Source organism: Trichechus manatus, unplaced genomic scaffold (assembly GCF_000243295.1).
Source record: "Trichechus manatus latirostris isolate Lorelei unplaced genomic scaffold, TriManLat1.0 scaffold00176, whole genome shotgun sequence".
Lineage (NCBI taxonomy): Eukaryota > Metazoa > Chordata > Mammalia > Sirenia > Trichechidae > Trichechus > Trichechus manatus.
In genome coordinates, this window is record NW_004444112.1 from 3,695,712 (window position 1) to 3,715,761 (window position 20,050).

At 40.3% G+C, this 20,050-nt stretch overlaps 1 pseudogene; it reads left to right on the forward strand.

Moving 5' to 3' along the window:
* LOC101346949 (zinc finger protein 154-like) overlaps positions 1-11,853 on the forward strand; it is a 27,112-nt pseudogene extending 15,259 nt beyond the window's left edge.
* The last annotated feature ends 8,197 nt before the right edge of the window (positions 11,854-20,050 follow it).

Genomic DNA, 20,050 nt, shown 5'->3' on the forward strand with positions numbered 1-20,050 from the left:
TAAGAGCCATCATACGAATATACATATGCCCACCCATATTCATTGCAGCACTGTTCACAATAGCAAAAAGATGGAGACAAACTAGATACCTATTAACAGATGAATGGGTAAACAAACTATGGTACATACAATACATACAATGGAGTATTATGCAAAGATAAAGAACACTGATGAATCTGTGAAGCATCTCATAACATGGATGAAACTGGAGGACATTATGCTGAGTGAAATTAGTCAATCACAAAAGGACAAACATTGTATGAGACCTCTACTGTAAAAACTCATGTAAAAGTTTATGCATGAAAAGAAACAATCTGTTGGTTATGAAGGATGGGGGGTGGGAGGGAACTAAATAGACAATAGATTAGTGGTAACTTTGGTGAAGGGTAAGACAGTACACAATACTGGGGAAGCCAGCACAACTTGTACAAGGAAAAGATATGGAAGCTCCATAGACACATCCAAATTCCCTGAGGGACTGAATTGCTGGGCGGAGGGCTGTGGGGACCATGATCTTGAGGAACATATCTCAATTGGCATAACATAGTTTATAAAGAAAATGTTCTACATTCTACTTTGGTGAGTAACATCTGGGGTGTTAAAAGGCTGTGAACAGCCATCTAAGATACTCCACTTGTCTTATCCCTTCAGCAGCAAGGGAGAATGAAGAAAACAAGATACAAGGAAAAGATTAGTCCAAAGGACTAATGGACAACTACCACGGCCTCCACCAGACTGAGTCCAGTACAAGTAGATGGTGCCCGGCTACCACCACTGACTGCTGTGACCGGGATCACAACAGAGGGTTCTGGATAGAGCTGGAAAAGGATGTAGAACAAAATTCTAACTCAAAAAAAAGGACGTGATTTACTGGCCTGACAGACTAGAGAAACCCCAAGAGTATGTCCCATGGACACACTTTTAGCTCAGTGGTGAAGTCACTCCTGAAGTTCACCATTCACCTGGGGATTGGACAGCCTCAAAAAACACAATGGGACTAATGAGGCACAGCAGTGCAGGGATAAAGACTAGAAGGCAGGAGGGGACAGAAAAGCTGGTGATAGGAACCCAAGGTTGAGAAGGGACAGTGTTGACATGTCGTGGGGTTGTTAACCATTGTCATAGGGCAATATGTGTACCGTTTAAAGAGAAATTATTTGTTCTGCAAACCTCAACTAAGGTCCAAAAAAAGAAAGAATTATCTATGTGAGATCAAACGGACAACAGCAACTCAAAAGGTTTGATGGGAAGCCTAGGGGGCAGTGAGTTGAAGATAAGGCTTATGGAATAATTTGGAAAAGGATAGTGAGAATAGCAGCACAACTGGAAGAATGTAATTGATGTCACTGAATTGCACATGTAGAAACTTTGAAATGGTGTAACTTTAGCTATGTATATTTTCACCAAAAAAAAAAAAAGTCCTCCAAGGTTGAGAAGGGAGAGTGTTGATATGTCGTGGGGTTGTTAACCAATGTCATAAAACAATATGTGTACTGACTGTTTAATGAAAAACTATTTGTTCTGTAAACCTTCCTCTAAAGTACAATAAAAAAATTTTTTTTTTAAAAAAGAAAAAGGTGGAGAGGAGTGTGAACTGATGGTCTGGGGCCCTGTGTTGGGGACGGAAGGGTGGAATGTAAGCCTGTATTTGAATCTTCTCGGAGACGTGATCTGGGAGACCCTAGAGAACTGTTTGACAAAAGGGTGCACACATGGCAATAATGCAGGCTCGTAGCTTAGATTTCATCTGTCTGCCCACATCTTGGAGATGTCGGCTGACACAGTGATCAGTGGACCTTGAAATGAGAGCCAGTGTCAGTGACACCAGGGCCTTTATCTCTACTGAGGTGAAGACTGGGGGGAAGGATGAACAGGGGATGAATGTGGAGGAGATGAACTTGGAGATTTAGGAGAGAAGCTAATCATGGAATGAACTATTGTCCCCATCACGGCAGGGATGTGTGACCTTTGAGGACGTGGCCATTGACTTCTCCCAGGAGGAGTGGAAACCCCTTGATGAGGCTCAGAGGATACTGTGCAGTGATGTGATGCTGGAGAACTTTGCAATCAAGCACCATAGGGTGAGGCCCTCACACACACCCTGGTGTGCTGTGCTGGTTTGTGCCTTCCTTCTTTTCCTTAGAGATACCCCTGCCCTACAGCCAGTGGCACGATTAATGTGTAGACTTCATCGCATGTGTACTATGGGGGCCAGGGCTGAGCTGTGTGTGATGCCCTGAGTAATGCATTCCCTGAGCAGCCCCACTACCTGCCACCAGAGAGTGTGCAGGGACACATCCGGGAGTCAGGAATCTTGCATTCAGCCCAATGAATCCCACACTGGTTGCCCTCTCCCTGCCTAGTGATGTGTCCACACCACCTCTGTGCCCCAGGTTCTGTCCATTCCTCTAGCTGACATTTCCTTCTGCTGGTCTATGCCAAGAATTGCAGGCATAGTCATGGTCACTAGTGACATAGAACATGGGTTGTTCTTGCAAGAGCCTCTCTAGAGGTTTTTATTTAGAATATTAATTTTTTGTCCTATGCCTCTTGTGTGCTGAGTTCCTCTGGGACAGTGGTGGCCACTCACTTGTCCTGTTTTTCCCTTAGGAATTGCATCATGCAGGTCCCATCATGAGAATGGGGTTCAGAAATCCAGTTGCTTCTCAGGGTGGAAATGGTAAGATGGTCTCAGAGGAGGCCTGGTCCTGCAGAGCTGTAACTGTGGGAGGGCATGACAGCAGAGCTGTGTTCAAATCACACCAGAAATCTGTCCCCTGTCCACCACTGTTTTGATGTAAATGCCAGTGGCCACACCTCATTTCTACCTTTTCTTCCCCATGTTTGATACTTTGCTGGCTGGTCATTTCAACAATGAACTCCAGCCCCTGGCTGCCTCCATCTATCTCTCTTCCTCATGTCACCTGATCTTCTCCACTGTTCCCTCTGCAGATGTAACCCAGCATTGTTGTTGTTGTTAGGTGCCGTCAAGTCAGTTCCGACTCATAGCAACCCTATCTACAACCGAACAAAACACTACCCGGTCCTACGCCATCCTCACAATTGTTGTTATGCTTAAGCCCATTGTTGCAGCCACGGTGTCAGTCCCAGCATTAGGCCACACATAATGGTTCATGAGGTGTACACGTATCCTTAAACAGTCCTTGAACATCAGCTACTCGTTCCAGTTGCATTTTCTCTGAGCAAAGCTAACCCTCTGCACATTGTGTTCACGTCACCAGCAGACAAGGTCCTGCTTCTTCTTCCCGTGCTGCGCTGTCCTTTCACTCGTGCGGCCTCCCCCATTGTGTGATAAAGGCCAGTACTGCAAGGAGCCCCTTCCTCAACCTTCCCACATCTTCATCTGCCCAGAATAGCCCCATGGATTCATTCCTTGACATCTGACACACATTTTTTTTTTTAAAAAACTTATATAACACAGCATTTTGAAATCAAAGTTTTTCATCTGTATAATTTAGTGGCACCAATTACGTTAGTCATGTAGTGCAACCATGATCAATATTGCCATGATACATATTTTTAATGGGACTTCCTCCTCCTACCAATGGAAACAAGTATTAAGGCATTTCTCTGCTTTCAGGTTGTTGCCATGGAACACAGGAGGAGGAGTTGTTTTCTGAGCGGAGTGTTTCTGTAGGAGTGTCACAGGTCAAGAGTCCACAGACAGGCCTGTCATCCTATAAGACTCACCCCTGTGAGAGGTCCGGTTCAGTCTTGAATGACATTTTGCATCTAGCAGAGCACAAAACAAAAAGCCATGGAGAGAAACTGTACTTGGGTAGGGAGTTTGTGAGAGCCTCCTGGGTTAATGCAAATCCTCCCCATCACCAGAACCATCACAATAGAGGAAAACCCTTCCAAAAGGGTACAGGTGGGGCCTCATTTGTGAAAAACTGTAAATTCCATGGGTTAGGGCAGCCCTTTGTCTTTGGAGAGGTTGGAAAGGACTCCCTGGTTCCCTCAGGCCTTCCCCAGCACCAGGCCATGCTCAGTGGAGAAAAGCCCCTGTCTTAGTCATCTAGTGCTGCTCTAACAGGAATACCACAGGTGGATGGTTTTAACAAAGAGAAGTTTATTCTCTCACAGTCCAGTAGGCTACAAGTCCAAATTCAGGGCATCAGCTCCAAGGGAAAGCTTTCTCTGTCAGCTCTGGAGGAAGGTCCGTGTCATCAATCTTCCCTTCGTCTGGGAGCTTCTCTGCACAGGAACCTCAGGTCCAAAGGACGCACTATGCTCCTGGCACTGCTTTATTGGTGCTTTGAGGTTCCCGTGTGTCTCTGCTCGCTTCTCTCTTTTATTTCTCAAAAGAGATTGGATTAAGACACCATCTAATCTTGTAAACCTCATCAGTATCGCTTCATCACAGTGATAGAATTTACAACACTTAAGATCACATACAACCTCATCATAGTGATAGAGTTTACAACACATAAGGAAATCACATCAGATTACACTATCATCCAGTACTGCGAGTCATGACCCAGCCAAGTTGACAGATATTTTTGGGGGATACAACTCAATCCATGACAGCCCCTAAGTGGGCTTGAATATTTGGAACCCTTTCACAGTGAAAACAATCATTGCAAGTGTGAATGCAGGAAAGATATTAGACAGAAACACTTGTTCACCACCAGAGTGTCTGCACTGGAGATCGGCTTTGTGAGAATAGCAAATGTAGGAAAGCCATCAGATGCAAGTACAGACTTGCTCAGGGTCAGGGAATTTATACTGGAGGAAGGCAGTATGAGTGTGATGAATGTAGGAAATTCTTTAGCCATAGCTAAAGCCTTATTGCACACAAGAGAATTCACACTGGAGAAAAGCCTTATAAGTGCAGTCAATGTGAGAAATGCTTTCACAAAAACAGCTATCTTACACAACACAAGAAAATTCATACTGGAGAAAGGCCTTTTGAATGTAGTGAGTGTGGTAAATCCTTTAGCAGAAGTGATAACCTTGCTAGACATAGGAGACTTCACATTGGCGTTAGATCTTATAGGTGTGGTGAACGTAGGAAATCGTTTAGCCAAAGCTATACTCTTGTTCAACACCAGAGAAGTCACACAGGAGCAAATCCTTATGAATGTGGGGAATGTAGGAAATCATTGTGCGATCCCTACAGCCTCATTCAACATTGAAGAATCGACACAGGAGAAAGGCCTTATGAGTGTAGTGAATGTGGGAAATCCTTTATTTGAAAATCCAACCTCATTCAACACCAGAGAGGTCACACAGGAGAAAAGCCTTATGAGTGTGGGGAATGTGGAAAATCATTGAGCAAATGCTCTAGCCACATTCTACGTTGGAGAGTCCACACTAGAGAAAGGCCTTATGAGTGAAGTGAATGTAGGAAGTCCTTTAGCCACAGCTCCAACTTTATTAACCACCAGAGAGTTCACACAGATGAAATCCTTATAAGAGTGGAGAATGCAGGAAGCCTTTAAGGGATAGATCCTAGCTTAGAGGACACAAGAAAATTCACACAGGAGAAAGGCCTTATAAATGCAGTAAATGTAGGAAATCCTTTAGCTAGAGCTCCACCCTTATTCAACACCAGGAAATTCACAAAGGAGCAAATCTTTATGCATGTGCTGAATGTGGGAAAGTATTTAACAGTCACTACAGCCTAATCATTGGAGAATCCACACTGGAGAAAGGCCTTATGAGTACACAGAGCATACGGAGTTGTTTAGAAATAGATCTTACTTTATTGTACACTAGAGAATTCACATTGGAGACTGACCTTATAAATGCAGTGAATGTAGGAAATCTTATAGCCTGTTCAAGCATTGTACTTTGGAAGAAGATAACTCGTATTCCAGTTTTCACAGGTGAAGAGAAATTTTACCCCAGGATGCAATAGACCTGAAGTTTCATGCATATTTGGTTTTGATGATTCATAAGATGAGATTTTTAACTTGGAGTTGATTTAAGACTTTGGGGATGATGTGATGAGGTAAATCTGATATGCAGGTGGGAAGGACATGAATTTGGGGGGCCAAAGGGTGGAATGTTTTGGATTGAATTGTGTCCCCCCAAATATGTGTTGTAAATCCTAACCTCTATGCCTGTGGTTATAATCCCGTTTGGGAATGGGTTGTCTTTGTTAATGAGACAGGATTAGTGTAGAGTGTGTTTTGAGTCAAAGTCTTACAAGATAGAAAAGAAGCAAATAAAGTAAGCAGAGATGGGAGAAGAGAGATGCCAAGCTACATGAAGATCGCCTAGGAGCAGAAGGTCAAAAAAGACAAAAACCTTCCCTCAGAGCCAACAGAGAGAAAGCCTTCCCCTAGAGCTGACACCCTGAATTCAGGCTTCTAGCCTTCTAAACTGGGACAAAATTTCTGTTTGTTAAAGCCATTCATTTGTGGTATTGCTGTTATAGTAACACTATATTTACTAAGACAGTGGTCTACTAGAAATTTTATCATGTTCAGCTTAAAGTTAGATCAGTTATTCATTTTGAGTTATTTTGTATGTTAGTAAAGGTCACACATGAGGTAAATGTCAAAGTTTCTTAGATTTCTTTTTGCATGTAGTTTTCTAATACTTCCAGCACATTTGAAAGAATTATCATTTCCCCTGTTGAATTACTTCAAGAAAATGATTTTTTACTGTTGTAAAATATTAATGTATCATGTATCCATTAACCATATGTATGTGAATCTATTTCCAGACTTTACTCAGTTTCATTGTTCTATTTGTCTACTTTAACTCAAAAACTGCATTGTTTTGCAAGTTGCTACTGTATAATAAAACTTGAAATCCAGTAGCATTTAACTCCTATCATTTTGTTCTTTAAAGAAAAAAAAATTAATATCTTCTTTGTACTTCTATATTCATATAAACTTTAGAATTATCCTGTCAGTTACTACAAAATCAACTGAGATTTTGATTGGTATCATGTTGATTCTATAAATCAATTTGAGGAGAACTGACCTGTTTACAATATTGACTCTTCCAGTCTGTAAACATGGTATATCTAGCCATTGTTTATGTCTTCTTTAATTTCTCTCTGAAGAGACCCTGGTGGAGTAGTGGTTAAAGCACTCAGCTGCTAACTGAAAGGTTGGTGGTTTGAAGCCATCAGCCACTATGCAGGAAAAAGATAAGGCAGTCTGCTTCTGTAAAAATGTACAGCCTTAGAAACCCTATGAGACAGTTCTACTCTGTCCTGTAGGGTGCTCTGACTCAGTATTGATCCTACAGCAGTGGGTATAGTTTGGGTTTGTTTGTTTTATTTCTCTCGTCTGTGATTTTTTTTTAATTTTCTCATCCTTGTTTCTACATTTTAGTAAACATTTATTGCACATGTCTTTTCAAATTTGTCTCCAACCTGTTCTTAGTTTTGAAGTTTATTTAAATGACATTGATTTTAAATTTTAATTTCTGAGTGCTGCTAATATTTAGAAACATGATTAATAAATTGATCTTCTCTCATTGTCTTAGTCATCTGGTGCTGCTATAACAGAAATACCACAATTGGATGGGTTTACAAAGATAAATTTATTCTCTCATGGTCTAGTATGCTACAACTCCAAATTCAGGGCATCAGCTCCAATGGAAGGCTTTCTCAGCTCTGGAGGAAGGTCCTTGTCATCAATCTTCCCCTGGTTGAGGAGCTTCTCAGCACAAGGACCCTGGGTCCAAAGGACACACTATTCTCCTGGCTCTTGTTTCTTGGTTGTAAGATGTCCCCATGTCTCTCTGCTCGCTTCTCTTAAATCTCAAAAACCATAATCTAATCTTGTAGATTGAGTGCTGCCTCATTAATACAACTGCAACTAATTCCATCTCATTAACATCATAGAGACAGGATTTACAAAGGAAAATCACGTCATATGACAAAATGGTGGACAGTCAACAATATTGGGAATCATGGCCTAGCCAAGTTGACAGATATTTTTAGGGGATACAATTCAATCCATGACACTCATGCAACCATACTAAGTTCATTGACCAGTTGTAGTAACTTATACATTCAATAGTATTTTCTACATTTACAATTATGTCATTAGCAAATAAAGACAGTTTTATTTATGCCTTTCCTAACTATACACTTACAAAATTCTTTTTTTATGCCCTTTTTTACTTTCAACAACTGTCCGTGCTATGTGAAACAGAAATGGTGAGAGTGAATGCCCTTGCCTTATTTCTAATTTCAAGGGAGACAATAGATTTTTCACCATTAAATATAATAACATCTGTATGTCTTGCCTGGATACCCTTTATTAGGTTAATAAAATTTGCTTTTATTTCTATTTTGCTGTGTGATTTTAACAGAAATGAATTTTTTTTTAATTTATATTTTTGCTATCTCCTCAGATTATATATTTTTTCTCTTACAGAATGGTATTGATTGATTTTTGAAGGTTGAAGTCTTTCAATTATTAGGAAAATACTCCAGGTCATGATTCATTATCTTTTCTATATATTTTGAGTTTTATTTGCTAAAAACATTTTAAATTTTTGCATTTGTGTTCATGAAGGGTATTGCTCTTGTGTTCTTCTTTTAAGATTCTTGAATAAACAACAGACACATTGACCAATAGAACAGAATCGAGAACTGAGATGTAAATCCATCCACCTACGGTCACCTGATCTTTAACAAAGGCCCAAATTCCATTAAATGGGGGAAAAGACAGTCTTTTTAACAAATGGAACTGACAAAACTGGATGTCCATCTCTAAAAAAATGAAGCAGGTCCCATATCTCACACCTTACACAAAAACTAATTAAAAATGGATCAACCACTTAAATACAAAATCTATAAAGATCACAGAAGAAAAAAATAGGGTCACTGCTAGAAGCCCTAATACATGGAATAAATAGGATTCAAACTATAACTAGCAATAGACAAACACCAGACAATAAGCTAGATAACTAGGATCTTCTAAAAATTAAACACACTTTTCAAAAGACTTCACCAAAAGAGTAAAAAGAAAAACTACAGACTGGGGAAAAGTTTTTGCTTATGACATATCTGACAAAGGTCTAGTCTCTAAAATCTGTAGGAAAATCCAACACCTCTACAACAAAAAGACAATCCAATTTAAAAATGGGCAAAGGATATGAACAGATACTTCACCAAAGAAGACATTCAGGCAGCTAACAGATACATGAGGAAATGCTCATGATCACTATCTATTAGAGAAATGCAAATCAAAACTACAATGAGCTACCATTTCACCCCAACATTACTAGCACAAATTAAAGAAAAAAAAACACGTATTGGAGAGGCTGCAGGGCGATTGGAACTCATGTACTGCTGGTGGGAATGCAAAACGACACAACCATTTTGGAAAATGATATGGCGCTTCCTTAAAAAGCTAGAAATGGAAATACCATATGATCCAGCAATCCCAGTCCTAGGATTATATCCTAGAGAAATAAGAGCCATCACACAAATAGACATATGCACACCCATATTCATTGCAGCATTATTCACAATAGCAAAAAGATGGAAACAACCTAAGTGCCCATCAACAGGTGCACAGATAAACTATGGTACATACACACAATGGAATACTATGTAACCATAAAGAACAATTATGAATCTGCAAAACATCTCACAACATGGATGAATCTGGAGGGCATTATGCTGAGTAAGATAAGTCAATCACGAAAAAAGGACAAATACTGTATAAGACCACTATTATAAAAACTCATTAAAAGGTTTACACACAGAAAAAATCTTTGATGGTTATGAGAGAGGAGAGTGATGGGAAGGGAAAAACACTATACAACAGATAACTAGTAACTTTGGTGAAGGGTAAGACAGTACAGAATACTGGGGAAGTCAGCACAACTTGACCAGGCAAAGTAATAAAAGTTTCATAGTCACACCCAAACTCCCTGAGGGACTGAATTACTGGGCTGAGGGCTGGGGACTATTGTCTTGGGGGACATCTAGCTCAATTGGCATAACATAGTTTATAAAGAAAATGTTCTACATCCTAGTTTAGTGAGTAGCTTCTGGGGTCTTAAAAGCTTGTGAGCAGCCATCTAAGATACTCCACTGGTCCCACCCCATCTGGAGCAAGGGAGAATGAAGAAAACCAAAGATACAAAGGACAGATTAGTCTAAAGGACTAGTGGACCACAACTACTATAGCCTTCACCAGGCTGAGTCCAGCACAACTAGTTGGTGCTTGGCTACCACCAATGACTGCTCTGACAATGATCGCAATAGAGGGTCCTGGACAGAGCTGGAGAAAAATGTACAACGAAGTTGTAACTCACAGAAAAAGACCAGACTTACTGGTCTGACAGACTGGAGAAACCCCGAGAGTATGGCCCCCGGACACCCTTTTAACTCAGTATTGAAGTCACTCCTGAGCTCAACCACGTATACAAAACTAAATGGGCACACCAGGCCAGGGGCAAGGATGAGAAGGCAGGAAGGGACAGGAAAACTGGTGGAATGCAAAGGGGGAACCCCAGGTTGAGAAGGAGAGAGTGTTGACAAGTCACAGGGTTGGCAACCAGTGTCACAAAACAAAGTGTATTAATTGTTTAATGAGAAATTAATTTGCCTTGTAAATCTTCATTTAAAACACAATAAAAAATAAAATGTAGGTATAATTGGGGGTTGTAGGGAGGAGAGCAAAGTGTAAATTCCACACAGTGATTCCAGACGTATGTCCACAAATGTTCCGGTTACTACATCTGAGCAGCATCCCCATGAAGAGACATTCTCAGGACATCCAGACATGCCTATGTCTATGGTCATTGTCAGAGCAAAAAAGATTTTGTGAATTTCTGTATCCTCTATGGGCTGTTGAACATGTGCATTGCTGTTCAGGCAGGAAAACAAGGATAGAAGTAATTCAGATGATGTAGTCCAGTGAAATGGTTTTGTGACTCAGCCAGAGTGCCTAGTGTAGTAGATGTCTTCATTACTAACTCGTATTTCCTCCCTCTGATTCATGGCTCCCCTTCACCAGGCATGAGGAAAGAGATAGTAGTGTCAATATCTGGTTGCCAAACTTGATTTTCAGAAGACAGTGGGGGATCTAAATACTTATTTTGAATCATTTTAAAAGTTTTATTATGGTATAATTGACATGCAATAAACAGTACATAGTTAAAGTATACAAGTTGTAAGGTTTTGACATATATAGACACTCCATCATAATGATGATAATGAATATATACATCACACCCATATTTACTCTGTGTGTGTGCCCTTTTATAATCTCTCTCCCTGCACACCCAAGCTCTCTGGGTGTCATGGATTGAATTATGTCCCCCAAAAAATATGTGTATCAATTTGGTTGGGCCATGATTCCTGGTATTGTTTAGTTGTCTTCCATTTTGTGATTGTAATTTTATGTTAAAGAGGAGGGTGGGATTGTAAGAAAGTTTCCCTGGGGTGTGGCCTGCACCACCTTTTATCTTACAAGAGATAAAAGGAGAAGGAAGTAAGCGGACAGTTGGGGACCTCATACCACCAAGAAAGTAGTGCCGGGAGCAGAGTGCGCCATTTGGACCTGAGGTTCCTGCTCTGAGATGTTCCCACACCAAGGGAAGATTGATGACAATGAGGACCTTCCTCCAGAATGGGCAGAGAGAGAAAGTCTTCCCCTGGAGCTGACGCCCTGAATTTGGAATTTTAGCCTACTAGACTGTGAGAAAATAAATTTCTCTTTCTTAGAGCCATCCACTTGTGGTATGTCTGTTATAGCAACACTAGATGACTAAAACACTGGGCAACCACTGATTTACCATCTTTCACTATGACTGGTGTGAGTTTTCTAGATTTTAAATTAGTGGGATCACAATGTATTTGCTCTTTTTTCCCCCCTGGTTGCACCTCTTTTCTCAGTTTAACCTTCATTTATTTTCATGCTCCCTCCCCTCTTTATTTCACTGCTATGTTTAGAGCAATTCCTGTTATTTTTCCCATGCAAAAGTTGGAAGAAGAAGGGTCAGTCATTGGAAAATATGGCCTCGGTGACAGAAATGATGCCAAAGATCACATGATAGAATTTTGCAAGACCAATGACTTCATTGCAATTACCTTTTTTCACTTACATAAGTGACTACTATACACGTGGGCCTCGCCAGATAGAATACACAGGAATCAAACCGACAAAGTCTTTGGAAAGAGATGATGGGAAAGCTCAATATCATCAATCAGAACAAGGCCAGGGGCCGACTGCGGAACAGACCATCAATTGTTCTATGCAAGTTCAAGTTAGAACTAAAGAAAATTAGAAAAAGTCCACGAGAGCCAAAGTACGACCCTGAGCATATCCCACCTGAATTTAGAGACTATCTCAAGAAAAGATTTGACACATTGAACACTAGTGACAAAAGACCAGACAAGTTGTGGAATGACATCAGGGACATCATAAATGAAGAAAGCAAGAAGTAATTAAAAAGACAGGAAAGAAAGAAAAGACCAAAATGGATGTCAGAAGAGATTCGGAAACTTGCTGTTGAATGTCGAGTAGCTAAAGCAAAGAAAGAAATGATGAAGTAAAAGAACTGAACAGAAGATTTCAAAGGGCGACTTAAGAAGACAGAGTAAAGTATTATAATGACAAGCGCAAAGAGCTGGCGATAGAAAACCAAAAGAGAAGAATATGTTCGGCATTTCTCAAGCTGAAAGAACTGAAGAAAAACATCAAACCTCGAGTTGCAGTAGTGAAAGATTCTACAGGGAAAATATTAAAGGACATAGGAAACACCAAAAGAAGATGGAAGGAATACACAGAGTCATCATACCAAAAAGAATTGGTCAATGTTCAACCATTTCAGGAGGTAACATATGATCAGGAACAGATGGTACTGAAGGAAGAAGTCCAAGCTGCACTGAAGGCATTGGTGAAAAACAAGGCTCCAGGAATTGACGGAGTGTCAATCAAGATGTTTCAACAAATGGATACAGCGCTGGGAGTACTCACTCCTCTATGCCAAGAAATTTGGAAGACAGCTACTGACTGGAAGCCATCCATATTTATGCCTATTCCCAAGAAAGGTGATCGAACAGAACGCGGAAATTATTGAACAATATCATTAATATCACACACAAGTAAAATTTTGCTGAAGATCATTCAAAAGCAGCCTCAGCAGTAGTATATCGACAGGGAACTGCTGGAAATTCAAGCTGGATTCAGAAGAGGATGTGGAACGAAGGATATCATTGCTGATGTCAGATGAATCCTGGCTGAAAGCAGAGAATACCGGAAAGATATTTACCTGTGTTTCATTGACTATGCAAAGGCATTCGACTGTGTGGATTATAACAAATTATCGATAACATTGCGAAGAATGGGAATTGCAGAACACTTAACTGTGCTCATGAGGAACCTGTACACAGATCAAGAGGGAGTCATTGGAACAGAACAAGGGGATACTGCATGGTTTAGTCAGGAAAGGTGTGTGTCAGGGTTGTATCCTTTCATCATACCTATTCAATCTGTATGATGAGCAAATAATGCGAGAAGCTGGACTATATGTAGAAGAACATGGCATCAAGATTGGAGGAAGACTCATTAACCACCTGCGTTATGCAGATGGCACAACCTTGCTTGCTGAAAGTGAAGAGGACTTGAAGTACTTACTGATGAAGATCAAAGTATGGATTATACCTCAACATAAAGAAAACAAAAATCCTCACCACTGGACCAATAAGCAACTTCATGATAAACGGAGAAAAGATTGAAGTTGTCAAGGATTTTATTTTACTTGGATCCACAATCAACACCCATGGAAGCAGCAGTCAAGAAATCAAAACATGTATTGCATTGGGAAAATCTGCTCTTTGAAGTGTTGAAAAGCAAAGATGTCACTTTGAAGACTAAGGTGTGCCTGACCAAAGCCATGATGTTTTCAATCACCTCGTATGCATGCAAAAGCTGAACAATGAATAAGGAAGACCGAAGAAGGATTGACACCTTTGAATGTTGAATAAACCCTCGACTGCCAAAAGAACAAACAAATTTGTCTTGGAAAAAGTACAACCAGAATGCTCCTTAGAAGCAAGGATGGTGAGATTACGTCTCACATATTTTGGACATGTTATCAGGAGGGATCAGTCCCTGGAGAAGGACATCATACTTGGTAAAGTAGAGGATCAGCGAAAAAGAAGACCTTCAACAAGATTTATTGACACGGTGGCTGCAACAATGGGCTCAAGCATAACAACAATTGTGAGGATGGCGGAGGACTGGATAGTGTTTCGTTCTGTTGTGCACAGTGTCGCTATGAGTCGGAACCGACTTGACAGCACCTAACAACAACAACAACAGCTTCTTTTACTTGTAATGGTTAGGTTTTTTCCCTTTTGATTGGTGTACCAATGATCAGATCAATTTTACTGAATTTCTGTGTTCCATGGGGTAAACACCTCAGAATTCGTTTCTTCCAAGATGTGCTTGCAGGGGAAGTGAAGTATTGAAAATTGTACATGCTCTGCACATCCTCCCATCCTTGTCATGGGACCTATGCATGGTGAGAAGGTTCATAGCTCCTGACTACCTTCCTCCCTTTCACAGTAGGCTTGAGGCTGGATCTGAAGGACTTATGCTGAATGAGGGGGACCTGAGTGCCTCTACTTTCTGTCACCCCACTGGCCCAGGAATTATCCCACCACGTGTCATCAAGTCTACTTGACTCGTGGCGACTCCATGTGTGTCAGAGTAGAATTGTGCTCTATAGGGTTTTCAATAGCTGAATTTCGTGGCTGCTGGGCCTGTGGGGTCTGGGGGCACCAGAGGGAGCCTAAAACTGTATTCTCAGTATCTGGAATGGATCCAGGAAGCCAAGAGAACTTTGGCTGAAGAAATTAATGAGACTGTAAAGAACCTGTTGCTGTTGAGTCAATTCTGACTCGTAGTGACACTATAGGACAGAGCAGAACTGCCGCATAGGGTTTGCAAGGAACAGCTGGTGAATTCGAACTACCGATGACTTTTTGCTTAGCAGCTGAGCTCTTAACCCCTGCACCACCAGGGCCCCAATGGGACTATATATTCTGTTATATACTATGACTTGTCTCATCAGGTGGACCTCAGGTTCCCCCATCAATGCCCTCTGGGGCCCAGAAAACTGATCTCCAAGCTGCTTACATACCACCACTAGGGATGACTTCCCCTGTTTCTGATCAAAGCCTTACTTCTTAATCATGCTTTCCTGGGTTCCGAAGTCTTCCTCAGCTTTAACTGTCCTTCGACCCATGTATGATGTGGGGTGCCGTCCTGTTTGTCCTGCCTCCTCTGTCTGTTGAGTACTTTCTTTCAAGACAACCATTAAAAATGAATGAATTATTTATTACCAGAAAATCTTGTTGTGTGTACATGTATGTGAATGTGTTTGTTAAATTTATGGAAGGAATCTTTACTTGAGAAGAAACTTTTGTCTATCAAAGAGGCCAAGATGGTTACCCAGATCTTACACTATGCATCTCTTCTTTACAGTGGTCCTGATTGTATCCTTTTTACTAAAACTGTAATTGTACGAATAGTGCTTTCTGAGTTCTGATAGGAGACATTCTAGTAAGTTATTAAACCATAAGGCATAGTGAGAATCCCCCAATTTGTAGCGCTCTGGTCAAAATTAAGTGGGCCCTGAGGCCACCTTAACTTGTAAGACCTGACCTAGCTTCTTACAGGGTGAAAAGAGAACTGCATTTGCAGTGGATGTCAGAGAAGATGTTTAGAGTGTGTCAGAGAAGACACTGACACACCACTTTACATGTTCAATTTTATATCACAGTTCATCTTCTGAAAAATCCTGCCCCATCAATGGTATCTGTATAGTTTAGATTCAATAGAGTCACATTTCCACTGAACTATCTCTGTGATTCCGTTAACTTTCTAATAATTCTTAACCTCAACCTAGTTTTCACACAGTGCACCTCCTTCAACTTTTAGACTGTGACACAGTCTGGAACTGACAAATTTTCCTTCATTACATATAATATCTAGAAAATTTCCTCCAGTTATACTGAGAGAGGAGCTCTGGTGGCGTAGTGGTTAAGAGCTCGGCTGCTAACCAAAAGGTTGACAGTTCAAATCCACCAGCCACTCCTTGGAAACTCTATAGGGCAGTTCTACTCTGTCCTATAGGGTCTCTATGAGTCGGAACCGACTTGACAGCACCTAATAACAATTGCAGCTGTTAAATTATGCAACTTGGCATTATTAATACCTGATTATCTGAGATGAGTAAGGGAAAATACAAAGCGTTTCATCTTTCTCTAGCTCTGGTATTATTCTCAGAGGCCTGTATATTACTGAAAAATCAGGGGAAAAACATCAATAATTAGCATTAAGCCTGGAATTAAATTTGAGGACCCTCTCCGAATGGAAGTACCATTGAAATCACTAATGTAACTTCTTTGCTGCACAATGTCCACCTACACAGTTATCAGCCAGAGAAAATTTGCTTCAGCCACTTTGTTCCATTTTCTCAGCTATAGTCTAAGAAAGAGCCTCAGTAGTCTTATTTTGTCATAAGGAAAACATATTTTTCAAAACTGGACTACAGTTTACCCAAAAGCTACCATCTTTGATCTCTATGGGCTCCTTGAAATCTTATTTTTACTTTGTACACCAAACACACTTGTTTCGTTGATGGATTCATTTCTGTAAAAAAAAGATTGGAATTTTGATAGGGATTGCTTTCAGTCTGTAGATTGGTTTGGGTAGTATTGACATCTTAACAATACTAAGTCTTCTGATCCATGAGCACATGATGTCTTTCCATTTATCTAGGTCTTTATTTTCTTTCCACAGTGTTTTATAGTTTTGAGTGTACACGTCTTTCACCTCACTAGTTACGTTTATTCCTTGGTATTTTATTCTTTTAGATGCTATTGTAAATGGATTTTTTTTTCTAAATTTCGTGTTCTAATTGTTTATTGCTGGTATACCAAAACACAAGGAGCCCTGATGATGCAGTAGTTAAAGCACTTGGCTGCAAACCAAAAGGTTGGCAGTTCTAACTCACTATCTGCTCCACAAGAGAAAGATGTGGCAGTCTGTTTCCATAAAGATTTATAGCCTTGGAAACCCTATGGGGCAGTCCTACTCTGTCCTATAGGGTCTTTATGAGTCAGAATCGAGTCGATGGCAATGGGTTTATACAGAAACACACTGCTTTTAGTGTGTTGATCTTATACTCTGCTAATTGCTGAATTCATTTATTAGCCCTCCTAGCTTTCCTGTGGAATCCTTGAGATTTTCTATATATACACAATCATGTTATCTGTGAATCAAGATAGTTTTACTCCTTCTCTCTAATTTGCATGTCTTTTACTTCTTTTTCTCCCCTGATTGTTGTGACTAGAACTTCCAGCACAATGTTGAATAGCCATGGTGAAATCGGGCATCTTTGTCTTGTTCCTGATCTTAGAGGGAAAGATTTCAGTTCTTTCATCTTTGATTATGATGCTTGTTGTTGTTTGTTAGGAGCCTTCGAGTCGGTTCCAACTCAGAGACCCTGTGTAAAACAGAACGAAACACTGCCCAGTCCTGTGCCATCTTCACAATTGTTGTCTTGCTTGAGCCCATTGTTGCAGCAAATGTGTCTATCTCATTGAGTGTCTTCCTCTTTTTCGCTCATCCTCTACCAAGCATGATGTCCTCCAGGGACTGGTCCCTCCTGATAACATGTCCAAAGTACGTAAGATGAAGTCTTGCCAACCTCACCTCTAAAGGGCATTCTGGCTGTACTTCTTCCAGGACAGATTTGTATGTTCTGGCAGTCCAGATATATTCAATATTCTTCAGTAACACCATGATTCAAAAGCATCAATACTTCAATCTTGCTTATTCATTGTCTGGCTTTTGCATGCATATATGGCGATTGAAAATACCACCATGGCTTGGGTCAGGCACTCCTTAGTTCTCAAAGTGACATCTTTGCTTTTCAACACTTTAAAGATGTCTTTTGCAGCAGATTTGCATGATGCAATACTTCATTTGATTTCTTGTCTGCTGCTTTCATGCGTGTTGATTGTGGATACAAGTAAAATGAAATGTATGATGCTACATAATGGTTTTTCATAAATGCTCTTCATCATATTGAGGAATTCCTTTTCTATTCCTAGCTTGTTGAATTTTTCTATCATTAAATGATGTTGGCCTTTCTGCATCAGTTGAGATGATCATGTGGTACTTTTCCTTCTTTCTATTAATGTGGTGTATTCCATTGATTGATTTTCTAATGTTGAACCACTCTTGCATTCCTGTAATAAACCTCACTTGCTCAAGGTGTTTAATCGTTTTAATGTGCTGTTACATTAAATCTGTTACCATTTTATTGAGTATTTTTGCATCTATATTCATAATGGATATTGTGTAGTTTTTTCTTCCTTGTAGTGTCTCTATCTGATTTTGGTAGTGTAATGCTGGCCTCATACAATGAGCTAGGAAATATTTCCTCATCTTCTATTTTTTGGAAGATTTTGGGAGGGATTTTTGTTAATTTGTCTTAAAATATTTGGTAGGTTTGACCCATGAAGCCACCTGGTCCTGGACCTTTTTTTGGTTGTTGGGAGGTGCAGTGTAATGGATCCTTTTATATGGCCTTACTCACCATGATCTTGTAACTGCCACCAAATGACTGGGTGGGACTATGTAATTAAGGTGCTTGTGGCCCACTAAGTGGATTGGACAACTTGTAAATAATACAAATAAGGTGCATGGCACCCTTGTTGGGGTGGGACCATGCAAATAAGTTTTATGGAACCCTAATGAAGGAATTGGTCAGTTTTGCCATCCTGATAGGCTTAAAATGAGCCATCCCAGAGGTGGATGGGGAGACCTTACTACCACCAAGAAAGAAGAGCTAAGAGTGGAGAATGTCATTTGGACCCAGAATCCCTGCACTGAGAACCTCCTAGACCCAGAAGACAGAGAGAGAGAGAGCTGTAACACTGGAGACAGTGAGAGACAATGAGAAGCAGCTGCAGAAAAATGGTGGCTGCAGAGGCAGCATAACCAAGAGACTGGCAGGAGACAGCACAGTGGGCTTCACAAACCACAGAATGAGAAAGCAGGGTGCCTTCTGGCCAGGGCTTACTGGTGGAGTGGGATGCCTCCAGGGACTTACTGGCAGTGCTAAAGTGCTTTGTACTTGCCCCAACAGGGCAGAGGCTGGGCCACATGGCAAGAGGCTGAGGGTCAGGGAGAGGCCTAACTGCAGGCACGGCTAAGAAGCTGTCCTGACCAAAGAACTGTATCCTGACTCATTTCTGATCCTGAATTGTAAGCTTGTACTTCCCTAATAAATCCTATAATCATTAGTATTGTCTGTGAGTTCTGTGTGGCCATTGCAATGAATTATAGAAGCCAGCAGGGGAGTACAGAGTGAGAGTGATAGCTGGTATCAGAACTGGTTAAAAGGTTGGAGAAAGGAGGTATATCTGACCTCCACCTCATAGGAATCAGCTTTGGGCAGATGCTGACAGTGATTCTCTCTCCCCTTTGTGAAGTTAGATTAGGAGGTTGGACGCTGCCACCAGGCCATTTTTACAGGAGGTTTGAGATTCAATCTCCTCAGTGTTTATTGTTTTGTTGAAATTTTCTATTTCTTCTTGAGTCAGTTTAAATAGTTTGTGTGTTTCTAGGACAATTTTTTGTGTTTCTAGGAATTTTTCCATTTTATCTAGTTTATCTAATTTGTTGGCATACTATAGTTCACAGTATCCTCTTATAATAATTTTTATTTCTTTAGAGTCTGTAGTAATGTCCTCACCTTCATTTCTGATTTTAGTTATTTGTGTCTTCTCTTCTTTTTTCCTGTCAGTCTAAGGGTTTGTCAGTTTACTGATCTTCTCAAAGAACCAACTTTTAATTTAATTGATTCTATTTTTTTCTATTTCATTTATCTCCACTCTATTGTTGTTAAAATATGTGTGTGTATGTGTATTTATGTATATATGTACATATATAAATATATATAATACATATTCTAAAATTTTAAACCAAAGCCAAAAGTGAGATATACTGTGAGCAGTCTAACTTCATATTTTCTCCTTCGTTCTCTCTTCCATTGCCTAGAGATACTTATTTCT